Raw genomic sequence first — 14,454 nt, forward strand, 5'->3', positions numbered from 1 at the left:
GCAGAACTTTTGAAAGCTGATTTTCACACAGAAGAAGAAGTTGGAAAATAGCTGAACATGTTTAAAATATAAATTAGAAAAAGATGAGTAATGACAAAAGAAAATTTAGTCAGAAAACCTCTGAATGAATAACAAAAGTTCATATTCTTCTAATCACTTAAAGAGTGGAATTATGTATTATAAATCTCTAATTCATAAAAAAAATAATAAAAATAAATGTAAAAACAAATTTGTTGAATTGAACTGAAAAGATGAACAAACATTCTGGAGAAAACACAAGCTTTAATATACAGCATAATGTTTTTCAGACATATACACATGTGTATATCATGTTTAATGGTATTACGTACATCAATTTGTTTTGTATGTCATAGAAAATAACATAAAAATCTTAAGTCATATTGTACAGCTTCTTTCTGAAAAGGACTTAAATTAATTCAACAAATGTTTTTTTTTCGAAATAGAATAAAAATCATTTTAAAAAGAGACGTTTGCAATGTTTTAAGGTGTTAATAATCTGATCCTGTCATGTGTCTGTTCAACTTTAGTTTTTGGCACAGACTCGATTCTTAAAGAACAAATTACCAAATAATAAACAAATAAAATTGAAATTAAAGTAGCTAGCTATTTTTGTTAAACACTTCACAGGAGAATAAATAAAAATAACTAAATTAAATAACCAAATAAAAATAATAAGCAACATATGAAATACATGAAAATTCAACTTTTAAAACCACAATCCTGAACCTTTTAAATTGTGTTGGTTTCTTAGAACATGGCTGAACAGCTGTTTCTATTGGTCTACTTAATCTACTGATCTGTCTACACATCTTTTATTACTCATTCTTTTTTATGTTTTATTGTAAACAGTGTCCACACAGTGGTAAAAGAGAACTGTATAGAGATTTTTGAGTAAACTCAAATGAAAGCCTAAGGTGGTAACACAGTTTAACACATAAAAATAATCAAATAAACACATTAGTCCTTTTTGTGAACATGGATAAATAAGTATCATTAGTTTACAGCATTGTTCAGCCATGCCACTAAATGCTTTTTAACACAGTGTTTTAACCTGGGCTCAGACACAAAGTCACAGATTTAGTTAGTCCCTGACTTTGAGTTGTGGTTATGACTAATTATTATACACAAGGCTTTATCTATCTGAACTCTAAGGACACAAATATGAAAAAACCTATACTTACCAGCTGATACCCCGCACTACACACTAGGTGTGCCATGTGACCTGAAACTTTGGTACAAACTCATCATAATTATTCTGTTAACACTGTTTCTTTTAACACTGTTTGTGTTGCTGTTCAGCAGTTTAAAATGTTTTAGATTGGATTACATGGAACGAATTTGAGTTCTCTTGGGGTTTTTGTGTGTGTTTTGTTCTTAGCAGATTTTTTTTTAACATACTGTAGAATTCCAGTTACCACATTTCTGGTCATATGACATCCTGAGTGCCCACTTAAAAAAATCCCCACAGTTAATTCAACAGTAAAACAAAATAAAAATATGTTAAATAAATAAAGGTTTGCTCTGTGATGAAATATTAAATAAGCATACATTGTACAGAGCTCTAACAATGAAAACAATCCTTTAGCCTGTTGATCAGAGAGAGGCAGTCATTATGTCCATTTAAAACCTGTAATCAAAGAGCACAACGTTTCTGTGAAACTATAAAGTCCCATATGATCCTCATCATGTCCAGTGACTTCAGAGTGGATCCTCCCTGTCATCCGGCCAGTGTTTGATGTGTGGCAAGCAGCACAGAAGCAGGATAGCTGAGGACTTTAAAAGAAGAGCAGAAAACAGGAACATATGTAGTTGTAAATGTAAATACCGGTGATACTTGTCAAAGGAATAAAATAATGAAAATGTTAACTTACACACTCATTTAGGGAGGATCTTGACACTGCACAGAGGAGGCACAGTCAGTCTGGCAATGATGGTGATCTCCAGGGATGTTTTCCTGCAGCAACATTCCTGCCAACTGGCCATATGATCCAGAGTAGTTGGTTTGTAATGAACAGAAAGGTGTATATGTTAGGTAGTGTGCGCTTGGAGCTGGTCCTAAGAAACAAACACATCCTGTAATAAACTGAATACCTTTAGTAGTGCTGCTGCAAATATAAAGCCCTTCTATCATGTGTGGTTTCAAAGAAGATGTTTTGGAGGCTCGGTCACAGAAACTGTGCAGTCTGTTCAGTCCTGAGTGTCTCAGCTCTGAGGGGATGGATCACAGAGGAAACACCTGAGTACAGATATTAAAATACACTCAAAATAACACTCCTAAGGTCAAGTGAAAACACAATTTAAACACTTTACAAAGAATTAATACGTTTTCATGGAAATAATGTCATTAACCCTTTTGTTGTGAGTAAATCTCACCGACTGCTTGTGGGACAAGCTAGAAGGAGGACTTCTAGATGTGAAGTCTCACGCTCTGATCGTCACGGCGAAGATGGTGATGGTGATGAAGCCTCTCTGATCTGTGGCATTACAGTTTCTGGCTGCTATGTGCTTCACACTGTTGGATTGTACATGTGAAGCTTGGAGAAGACACAGGAGGACTGTGTCTCTCTTAACAAAAAAAAAAAGAAAAGAAAGAAGCCTAACAACCTCCCACCATACCTGCCCACTCAACTCCCACCCACCCACTCCACTCAACTCCCCAGCCTCACACCATCCAATGTCTATACAAATGTAGGGTATCAGCTGGTAACAAAAAGCAAGTGTAACATATGTAGTGCATATGTAACACTGCTGAAACATTTCTGGCCAGAAATGTGAAGTTATCAGCCAGTGCATTTATCAACCCAGACCCACCCTGATAAATGCACTGGCTGAAACATGATAAAAGCTCATAAAATGTATGTTTCATCGTAAGATTTGTCCAAAAATATAATCATATACTTTTGAAAAAGTTTAAAGATTATAACAAACTGAAATCAATAACATTTTGTAAATATTATTTCAAAATAGAGGCACAGATAAACTGGCTTAACTGTCATTATTGCTGTAATTAGGTTTTTCTTTTTTTTTTTTCTTTTTTTTTTTTTTTTTAAAAAGCAAACGTTAGTCTGTGTTGTTCTCTCAGAAACAATGAAGAAGCTGTTGAACATTTATTTGTTGTGTGGGCAATCCTCTGGTCCACCCTCCTCCCTCCCAGCCACAGTGAGACTGGGGCAGCCTGGCAGGATTTTGAAGCCTGGCTGCAGAGAGGATATGCCTACACTGTTCGTTTTAAACTGCTATATTTGATTTTTCTGACATTCATAGATTACTGATTTTTAGATTTTCTGTAATAAATAAAATTGTCATATTTTACTGATATCATTATTTAATTCATTTAATTGTATTTTATGTAAAAATTCAAACATTATACTGCAATGCAGGGCATTTTTCTTAAGTCAACTTTTAAATATCGCTCTACTTTCTTAAGTCATTCAAAAATATAGAAATTACTTACTGTAGTCAAAGATCTAGATCATGAATCATCACAGGACAATACACAGTATACAGGGTCATGGTAACTATAGTAGGTCTTCATGACTCCAGAATGGAGACATCGCTCTGGCTGAGAAATGAAAATTAGGTCAAGCAGTGTGTTCTTCTCTGTGGTAGGGGTAGTGATGACCTGTGCATATCCCTAGACTCAAACAGCTCCAGGATTGGTTTGTTTGCACTGGATAAAACATTCTCATTAAAATCACCACACACTATGATGGGATGACAGTCCATGATCTCTAATGAGTCTAATAGGCTTACCAGGTTTTTCAGGAATGGCCTCAGAGTGTAGTCTGGAGGTCTGTACACAACTGCAATCAGTGCACTGACTGGTGCTTCAACCTTTAAAGCCAGAAATTCAAGGTCAGTTACATTATGGATGTACTGTGTTTTCATGCACTTGAATGTCACTTTTCACATAAACAGCAACTCCACCACCACTTCTGTTTGCCATCTGGGGAAAGTTTGTGTAGGACAGGTGTCTGTTGCGTTTGAACAAACTGTAATTTTCAAGTGGAGACTCTCTCGACAAAAAGAGCCCCGCAGGTGTGTTTCTGTTAGGCACAAAACATCTGCTAGACACAATTCATGGTGACTCTTGATGTCATTAATGTGAGCTGGCAGTCCCTCTGTGTTATGATGAACAATGGTGAAAACGTCTGACCTGCTCAGTGTTTGTCTCACTTGTAGAAGAGGCATCATGTCATCAAGGTTGGCTTGTCTCATGTTCTCAAGCGCTGCAGTGATTTCTGGGTTGGTGAATATTTTTTCTCCTCCATATCAAGAAGATACAGTCCACTGAGAGACGTCACTCTGCTGACAGCTACGTAGGCCATGCCGGGCTCAAAAATGCTCTTAAGAGAGACAACAGCTGATGTGGTTGTCATACCCTGTACCTTATGTATTGTACATGCAAAGGCCAGCTTCACTGGGAACTGTCTTCGTACCACTCCTTTCTGCTTTAGATTCTCCTCTGCTCTCTCAATGTACACCATGTCGTCTGCTGGTGTGCGGTTATTCTTCCAGATGTCTCATTATCCATTTTAAGTCCAAGCTTGATGATGTGTTGGTCATTTTCAGAGTGAACTACTCTAAGTAGTTTTCCAAAAGCTCCATTAACCAAACCATTTTGTATGTCAATGTTTCTGGTGAGCATGACACGAGCTCCTTCTGCAACTTTCAGTGTGTCTGGTAACTCGTTTTACCTCCTTTGAATGGTCTGTCTTGTAGTGCCATTCTGCCAGTTCTAGGATCCTTTCTATAATCGTCTGCATGGATGTCAATGATATGAGTATGGAGCAGAGCCAGTGTTGCAGAGTTGTGCGCATCCACTTCTTTATTAGTTGCAAAAATGTGCAACGCATCAGTCGGACAACGGGCTGGTTCAGTTATGGCCTGTGACAACAAATTTCTATCTGCTTCGCAAAGCACATCCAACTTTCCTTTCACACGGATTCTGTTCAGCATCTCAGCAAAGACAACATCATCTTTCTGACGCATAATCTCAGTCAGAGTGATCATCTGAAAATGCTCCCGCCACAGGTCGATCTCGGACGGGTCGTGCACACAGAGAGGTTTAGACTGTCGCACTGGGGGTAGCTGATAGAAGTCTCCAACAGCAATGACTGACATGCCTCCAAAGGGTCTCCGAGTCCCTTTGATCTGTTTGAGTCTTGCATCTACATATGCAAAGAGATGTCTTGACACCATAGACACTTCGTCAATGACGATTATTTCAGCATTCAAAAGTTCTGATCTGACTTCATCCAGCTGATTGCCAAGTCCCTGAATGGGAGGTTTTAAGCTTCTAGGGAGCTTGAGAAGAGAATGCAGTGTTGTTCCAGAAATGTTAAATGCTGCAGTCCCAGTGAAAGCAGTTAACAGGACAGTGGGTTTTGATATATCAACGCGTCGTCTGCATATCTGGGCACTTTGCTCAGTATCTTAGATGCTTCTGAGTAGATGCATTTGATAAGATGTGATTTTCCTGTTCCAGCACCACCATTAATATAAAAGAAAAACTGCTCCACATTCAGAGCACAGACTCTTTTAATGCACCAGTCTCTAACTGCATAAAATATGCAGGCTTGCTTCTTATTCAGATTCTGAAACATCTGACGTAACAATGTGGGATCAATAGCAGGGGTTCCCTGATGGCTCTGACTTCTGTTGAAGCATCAGCCTGACGGCTGTAGTCGGGCACATCTTCCTGTTCATTTTCATTGTCTTGCTCTCTTTCTTGTTCAACAAGTGGCAACCTTACGAGATCTGATTCAGGTGCCAGATTACACCATTCGTCAGTCACACCTCTGTTCTGCTCATATTCCTCAACAGCGCTCTCGATCTCCTCACTGTTTTTCTCATATTTTTCTCTGTTTCTTTTGACAATGTGTTGCACGTATTCAAGATGGTCAGTACCTGGTAGCTGTACACAGCCAGCACCATAGAAAGCCTGATAGGTTGGCAAAGATGGTGTTTTCAGTTCATGGTCTGAACGATGAGGAAGGTACAGTTTAAGCAGTCTTCCGTAATATTGCTCTGGATGTTTTTCTTGTGAGCAGCGGTGAAATCTGATGACAGCAGGCTTATCATTTTTGCGCCTTTGCACAAATCCCATCTCATTGAGAAGGGCAAAACATCTTTACCTTTTGTCTGTTGGCCATAGACAATCCTGCAAGTAGCAGCAAAGTCTGCCATGCACATCTCCTCATACTCTGGAGTTTCAGGTCTGGCTTTGTATTTGTCATTCAAAGATGTCATCCAAACATTGGAAGACTCAGGTGTTGTGTTGTCCAGAACTGACAGGGGACGACTCATTTTCACTGGATTATCATCAGTTGGTATGAATATTACAGCACGTGAACATTGCTTCATGTGAAGACCACATGCACGAGCAACACACTCCTGTGCACTGATCTCTCGCTTCTTTGAATATGCCTGCATGACGGCTCTCATTTCATCGCACTCATTTACACTGTCCTTATGGGAGTTCTCAATGACAGTTTTCAGGTACTCAGATAGCCCGCCCTCTTTTTTGATATATATTTCATTAAATAATTTGCTGCGCCGAAAGCATCTAGAACAAAGCTTATGTCGATATTACTGTTCCAGGCTTCAAGCAGATGTGGATTATAGCTGTTTATCCAAGAGTCTTTTGGATCACGCTTTAGTATGATCGTACTCCTTGTGTTCATTTTATTCAGGTATCGCTCATATTCTGCATGCGTCAACTTGCATCTTGCCAAGAGCTGCTCTAAACTCATGGAAGCAGTTTCAGGTTCATTCAGTAGCTGGTTCAGTGGTCTGAGCTTGTTCTTTGCTGTTTCTACCTCCAGTTCATCATCCTCACTGGGTCTTGTGATCATTGTGTCATTGCAGGGTGGTTTGGGAAAACCAAAACGGCACCCGGAGCTTAAACTCCTAAAGCACGTCTTTGTGTGGTTCTTACTATGTTTTTGCACTTCTGTAACTTTCTTGTAAAGTTCAGGTTGTTTATGTGGATCAGGCAGCTGAGCTGTGATGTATTTGTTTATAAAATCCACAACAGTTTGCTCATCATCCTCCTCAAACACAGGAGCACCTTCTACCCACAGGAGGCAGTGTATGTGTGGGCTTCCTCTGTGCTGAAACTCGACTCTGTAAAAGTAGTCAATGACTTTGCCAAGTGGCTCTGCAGGAGATAAGAGTAAATCTCTGAATAATGCTTCAACTCTCTTGTCAAACATGCGCATTGTTGTGACAGGATTGCTTCTCAGGATGTCACACTTTGCTGACCAGTCGAGTCCTTCAAAGTTCACTTGTTCACCTTGCTGCCTTGTTATTGCTTCAATCACTTCAGGCCAGCGCATTTCAGCAGCTGAAAATGTGCAAAAGAACGTGGGAGTTCCCAACTGTCTGATCATGGCAAAAGATCTCTTGTTGTTTTCTCCCAATAGGCTGGGGTTCCTCTCAGAGGCTGCATGAATCTCACTGCATCTTTATTTCGCACCAGTTTCTCCACCTCATGTTTATCTTGCAGCATGCCTGAGGTTATTTTTCTCCCATCTCTGGTCAAAGGCTTTGCCTTCCTTAACTGGATTGTCATGCTGGAAGTAGCCAAGTGTATTTCAGTCACAAACTGTGCAAAGAACAAATAGTTTGTGTCTTTGGCAAAACGATCATCAATGCAGAAAAGTCTTGATTTGAAATACCCACTGGGGATACTTTGATCAGCCTTCTTTCATCAAGTGTGTTTTGGCCTGTAGGAAACTGCACAGGAAGGCCATGGCCTCCAGTTTAGGTGTGTTTTGAAAAAACTTATTGGATTGTTTCTCTCTGCAGGAGCAACAGAGTAGATTCCTTCACTGAAACATAATATCTCCTCAGCCACATCAGGGGCTGCAAACAGGACTCGAGTGCAAAACCACCATTAGTCAGTCCATCTTCTTGCTCTGAATCATCTCTCATCTGCTCATGTGGTTGTTCACCATCACAGGATAACATGTCAATATCCTGTTCATTTTTATTTTGTGCTTCACATAGTGCATTTTTCTCACAGCTGTCAATTTCCATTAAATCAGCCTCATCATAATCGTCCTCATTCATGTTTTCATCATCATCATCCTCATCATCTTCATCAGGAAGTGTTGGATCACACAGCTCAGCATCATCTCTGATGCTCACATCCTTATACTGTGGATGAATCTGCTTGAGTTTATGCAGTGCTTGCACAAGTTTAGACCAGCTTACAGTCTGAAACAGCTGATGACCTTTGTACGACAAGCGTCTCTTCAGTTTTACTCTCATGACCTGAGAATTAATTCTTAATCGAGGCAATGCTTCAACAGTTTCCTGTACCTCTGATGGGACACAGACCACATTTCCTCTAATTGCTCTCTGTCTGCCTTTGGGAAGAGGAATAATCTTGGCAAATGGTATGCACTTGGCTATGAGATGCCTCTCCAGGATGTTGAGATCAGACAGTTCAGCTGGAATATCAGCAAGATCCAGTTTATTGGCAACAGCAAGTACTGGCATGGATCCATTTTTAAGATGATTGTGGCAGGTGTGACAAATCCACTCTCTCTTTCTCTCATCAGGCACATTGCACTGCTCATTTCTGCAGTTTTCATCACAAACATGAACAAACCTTCCTGTCAAACATGTTGCAACCACATGTGGGTTTTTGACATAATTTGACCTTATGCAGGGTCGTACTTGGTTTGGAAATGAAGCCTTGAAACATACAGTACATGGGTATGATGGTCCAACTTTGATATGTGATTTGAACACAGATATGGCCTCATTGATCACACTGTTGTCACTCTCTTGGGTTTGTCTGTTCACCCATCTGTATTTCCTTTTTATTTTCATGGCACATCTCATGTTGTGCATAATCCTGAATGCAAGATTACTTTGATACCTGTCTCGCATTAGTTGTTTCATTAGTTGTTTGTGTCTTGCTCTGAATGCGTTGTCACGTGCATAACGCTGAGTCACTCGAGATCTCTGTCTCTCTCTGAATTCTGGGCTTTCTCGATACCTTTTAGTGATATAGCTTTTTTTCTCCTCTCTGAAATCAGTATTCTCATAGTAACGTCTTTTAATATATTGTTTTTGTTTCTGTCTAACTTTAGCATTCTCACTGTAACGTCTTTTAACATACTGTTGCTGTTTCTGTCTGAATTCTCCATTCTCATAGTAACGTCTTTTAACATACTGTTGCTGTTTCTGTCTGAATTCTGCATTCTCACAGTAACGTCTTTTAACATACTGTTGTTGTTTCTGTCTGAATTCTGCATTCTCACAGTAACGTCTTTTAACATACCGTTGTTGTTTCTGTCTAACTTCAGGATTGTTTTTATATGCCTCGCTTGTGCAAGATTTTTTCTTTTCTTTGTACTCTTTATTTGAAGCATATTTTTGTCGTTCTTTCCTTTTTTGGTTTTCTTTTCTCTGATTTCTGGGTTTCTCTGATGCCATTAATCTTCTTTTCATTTTGTGCCTTTGTTGTTTATTAACTTTTTTCAGTTTTTGTAAAACTATATCAGAAAGATCACAGGCAGCAACATTTTTTATTGCAGCATTTGATTGACATGAAAAAGCATCATTCGATGGAAAGAAATTAAATTCACTGCATAGTTCTTCAGTTGGTATATTAGGAGGTTCATTCTGATCTTCATATGATGTGAACTGAGTCATGTGGACTTCTTTTTGTTTCACCAGTGGCGTACAAATGGACATTTGACAAAAGATGTTCTCAGTCAGACCAGTGGTTGTGTTTCTCCTTGGAGTAGAGGGGTTTGCTTCATCAACAGTTGTATCAGCGTGAGTAGATGCCACAGCAGTGGCAGCTGTTGGTCTGCAGACTGTGTCTGTGATAGTATCACTCAGGTTGACTGTGCTCATACTGTAGAACTGCACAGGCTTCAGCTCATAGTTACAAGAGGGTGATATCTCCATCATTTGATAAGAATCTTGTAGCCTCTTAATCATGTCACTGAGGAGTGTAAATTTCAGCATCACAGCTGTACCACGATTACGTGACTGTAGTAGTAGAGAAAGACCACTGGGTGTTCTGGAGTGTGGGTCAAAGAACCCATATTCGCCTGATGTGGATCTGAACACTGCAATACACAATCCACTCATAATCAGTAAGGCATAATGCACATCTGACAACAGGCAGCTCAGTCCTGCTTCTAAGCTGAGAAAGGTATCTACTGCTTCCTCTGGAGGTTCTTCAAATGTCCCATACCGGGAAGGCTGTGTCATGTCGACATGATACATAGACCTGCGAGCATAAACTTTGTCTGGCAGCTCATCGGTTGCCAAATGAATACTCTTGGGGAATCTTTTCTTTGCCTCTTTGTACATCACATCACCTTTATCCAAGACCAGATTAAGGTCAGCTGTAGTCATGTTTTCATTCTCATGAAGGAATGCAAGAAATGTGAGTGAGTTACATGTGCACTGGTGGTTTCTGGAGTCTCCATATTTAGGATGTGCCTGGCTGTGAGATGCACAGACATGTGTTACAGAGGGCTGGTTTTCAAAGTTCACTCTTTCTGCATGAGATGGTCCTGCCACATCACTGTGATGGCCTCTTTTCAACAAATCAGCATAACCCACCTGTGGGGCACTTGACACCTCATGTTGTTCACTAAATTCATGCTGCAGTCCACTCTTTACAGCATCAGCATAAGATACCTGTTGTACATGTGCAGGAACATGTTGACCTGCCTGTTTGACACTGTCAGAATTGGTCTTTGTAGACACACTGTCTTCTGCAGAGCTCTGAGGAAAATCACACTCAGCTTGTTCACATATTGGTACACTGTGAATCTCATGGAACTTCTTCCAGCGTTGTTTTGCAGCTTTTGACTTTTTCTGCTTCCTTGGCATTTTCACACACCTGCAAGTGTTTCTTAGTCTTCAGAAAATATGTTCACAAGATAAGAGTGGCACACACCAGGAGATGTTGTCTTTGTTTTTATATTTCAGTTTTTATTTGTCTGAAACAGTTGTCTTTCATTTGACAGTTTGTTCTTCAGTCGAGAGAATATTATGTACTGTCTTTATTGGCTTGGCACAACTTAGCAGCAAGCCCAGAATGAAAAACAGGTAGAGAGAAAATCTAGAAGAGAGAACAGGCAGAGCAGGAGAGACACGGCTGGGAAATCACAATCAAACCGTGAATTAGAGTTTTCTTTGTTTGTTCAGTTTGTTCTCAGGTAGAGGCAATATATGCACTCTTTATTGCTTTAATGGCTTGGCATTTTTCAGCAGCAAGCCAAGAGTGAAAAACAGGTAGAGAGAAAATTTAGAAGAGAGAACAGGCAGAGCAGGAAAGACACGGTTTTGAAATCAAACCGTAGAGTTTTCTTTGTTTGTTCAGTTTGTTCAAAGGTTGAGGCAAAATATGCACTCTTTATTGCTTTATTGGCTTGTGCATTTCTCAGCAGCAAGCCAAAGAGTGAAAAACAGGTAGAGAGAAAATTTAGCAGAGAGAACAGACAGAGCAGGAGAGACACGGCTTTGAAATCAAACCGCAATAAGATTCTTGGTTTGGCAAAATTTCTCACAAACCACAGGGTGAAATACAGATGGAAAGAAGGCAGAGACAACAGGTGGAGCAGGACAGAGGATAGAGGGGTTGGGGGTTGGGATGTGAGAGAGAAGACTGGAGATCTGGTCCTTGTTCTTCTTCTGCACACTGTGAACAAAAAGGAGAAAAAATAATAATTTTATTAAAATGATATCACATGGTAATTGTATGAACTAATTGTGACTACTGAAAAGGACAAAACAAATATTCAAGCTAAACTGTTGTTGGCTGCCATGTGCAAAAAGTTGCATAATTGGGCACTTTTTAAAAGAATAAATATTTAATTAAATTCAGCAATAATATTTTAAATACAAATATGATTGAGTGAATCATTAACTATTCACATGTAATGTGACGACAAAAATGTATGAAAAAAATATTTTAGCCCAATTGTTAAGCTGCACTTATGTGTATTTATTATAAAATTGTGTTTTAAAAGGTCTAGCACAAAGTTTGAACCCATCACTTTACAGCTTATATTAGTCAGATTATTTTTTATTTTGGTCTACTTCTCTTACAGTATGTGCACACCTACCAGGCAAAGCACAGGTGTCAGTCAAGTTCCTGAAAGTGTAAGACGAGAAATAATATGTTAGTTGTCTGTACAGTGTTATCAGACTAACAGAAATACATAACCCACATGACATGATACACTGAACTTAGTCAGCAGGGTAATTATAGAGTAATATAGCACACCAGCTGATACAGCAGCCATTTTGTAATTCAAACTAATTAACTGAAGTATTTCCACTTATGTAAGGCTTATGTAACGCTACTGTTAGACTGTTACTAGTCTTAGCAGCATTGCTAGCGCTAGCATTCCTGCTAATGTTAGCACTTCAGTTAGTGTTAGCATTGCTGCTAGCACTAACACTCTTACTGTTAAAACTGAGCGACAATGGCAATAATAAAGCTCATTTGTTACTTTTGTCTCACTGACCGCCAATAAATATCACAGGAATATCACAGTAATATTCTTTTTGTCAGTTAACAACTGCTAAGGCTAGTGTTAGCACTATAGCTAGCGTTAGCATTGTTGCTAGCATTAGCATTGAAGCTAGCGTTAGCACGGCTACTAACAGCAAAAGTCATAAAGCACTCTTACTGTTAAAACTAAGCCACAATGGCAATAATAAAGCTCATTTGTTACTTTTGTCTCACTGACCGCCAATAAATATCACAGGAATATCACAGTAATATTCTTTTTGTCAGTTAACAACTGCTAACACTAGTGTTAGCACTATAGCTAGCGTTAGCATTGTTGCTAGCATTAGCATCGTTGCTAGCATTAGTATTGAAGCTAGCGTTAGCACTGCTGCTAACAGCAAAATGTCATAAACCTATATAAATGATAGTGAAGGTTATTCTTTTTTTTCTTTCTTTATTCTTTGAACTCTTTTAAACTCTGTTGGACTTGATATGTGAGTTTAAATGTCAAACATGTATTTTTACCATCATAAAAATAAAACAGTGCAGTACTGAGTGTACTGTACTTACCACAGCAGAGAGCAAAGCGGAATGACGACAGTTGGTCCAGTGATGGGTTGAAAACAGATGAGGCGTTCAGGTGGTGCTTGGAAATTTGACCATCAATTTGAACAGCAATAATGAGTATATACATGTCTGTGTGTTAGTCTCTGTATGTGAGAGACATAGAGAGATAGAGGGAAAAAATATACTAGACTAGTGTACAAATTGGTACTTTTTGTATAAGCGAATGAGTGACATACAGAAAAATATGGCAACTGGCATTACATGAGCAAATAAAAAGTATTTCATCTTGAACTGTTATGTGGGTTTTATTTTAAGACTACTTTAAGTTTGTTAGTGGGGAGATAAACTATACAGACTATAAACAGAGACATTAAATGAGATTAGATTAGTTAAACATTAGTTAAAATGTGGGAAAATCAACTACAGACAGGTAGATGCTGTAAGCTTTAATTATCCAGTCAGAAAGGATGATTTTAAAGTCATCAACTGACTCCAACTGCCCAGATCTGAAAAACCTGTGTGCCAATCACAATGCTCTACTAGTTGGCATATACTAACTACTGACCCCTGTCAAATCTGTCTTATTGTACCTATTGAAAAAGTTAATCTTACTACAACTGCTTAGATGCAGCAGACATTTTTAGGTTTAACCTTGGCAGAGTGAGAGAGAGCTCGTTAAGCAGGCAGGTGTGAGCCTGGTTGCTATAGTGACTGCACCCAATGGCTCCATACACACACACAGACATGCACCTCACTTTAGCTGCTTAAAATGAACAGAAAAGTCAGGCCGAAACAAATCCTTCCCAAATGAAAAGTATAGGTCGTATTGACGAAATTCTTTCACTGTGAGTGCCAGCAATGTCCAGTCTACTAAATTCTCAGTTTTCATGCCTGTGGAGTTTATTATATGGACGTGGTGACAGTGTAAAGACAGCCTGTACTTCTGATTTTCAAAGGAACTTTCTGAGTCATTTTAACATTGGAGTCTATGGAAGAGTTGGAGGAGGAGGCTGCACATTGGTGAAATTTATGAAAGAACCATAACACCTAGTATAATAGTAAACACATTGGATGAAAGAGGACAGCGATGGCTACGTTTTGAGGGTAAAATCATACCTGTAGAGCAAATGCTGCGGACACAGCAGCAGTTTTAAAAAGATTTTAAGATTAATTTTTTCGCTCCTCTCACTCTAGCAGTTCAGCTGTCTCACTCTAGCCCCAACATTCCGTCCCATACACACCCATTATAAACTCTGAAACGGCTGAAAAACATCATGAAACTTAAACTGGAACTGAAGAAAAGTATAACAGATATTGAAAAGATAAATACAAGTTGAAAGGTTGAATGTCTTGGCTTCGTTTTA

At 39.0% G+C, this 14,454-nt stretch overlaps 1 long non-coding RNA gene across 3 annotated transcripts; it reads right to left on the bottom strand.

Moving 5' to 3' along the window:
- Nucleotides 1–1,734: 1,734 nt before the first annotated feature.
- LOC120436340 lies at nt 1,735–3,817 on the bottom strand. Of its 3 annotated transcripts, XR_005610327.1 has the most exons (5): nt 3,775–3,817; nt 3,476–3,583; nt 2,113–2,229; nt 1,893–1,996; nt 1,735–1,794 (listed from the first exon to the last, which is right to left on the bottom strand). It is a non-coding gene; the product is annotated as an uncharacterized LOC120436340 (long non-coding RNA). The 3 variants fall into 3 exon arrangements; XR_005610325.1 differs by lacking the exon at nt 3,775–3,817 and having other exon boundaries at nt 3,476–3,650; XR_005610326.1 differs by lacking the exons at nt 3,476–3,583; nt 3,775–3,817 and adding an exon at nt 2,395–2,455.
- Between the last annotated feature and the right edge of the window lie 10,637 nt (nt 3,818–14,454).

This window comes from Oreochromis aureus, linkage group 23 (genome assembly GCF_013358895.1).
Source record: "Oreochromis aureus strain Israel breed Guangdong linkage group 23, ZZ_aureus, whole genome shotgun sequence".
Lineage (NCBI taxonomy): Eukaryota > Metazoa > Chordata > Actinopteri > Cichliformes > Cichlidae > Oreochromis > Oreochromis aureus.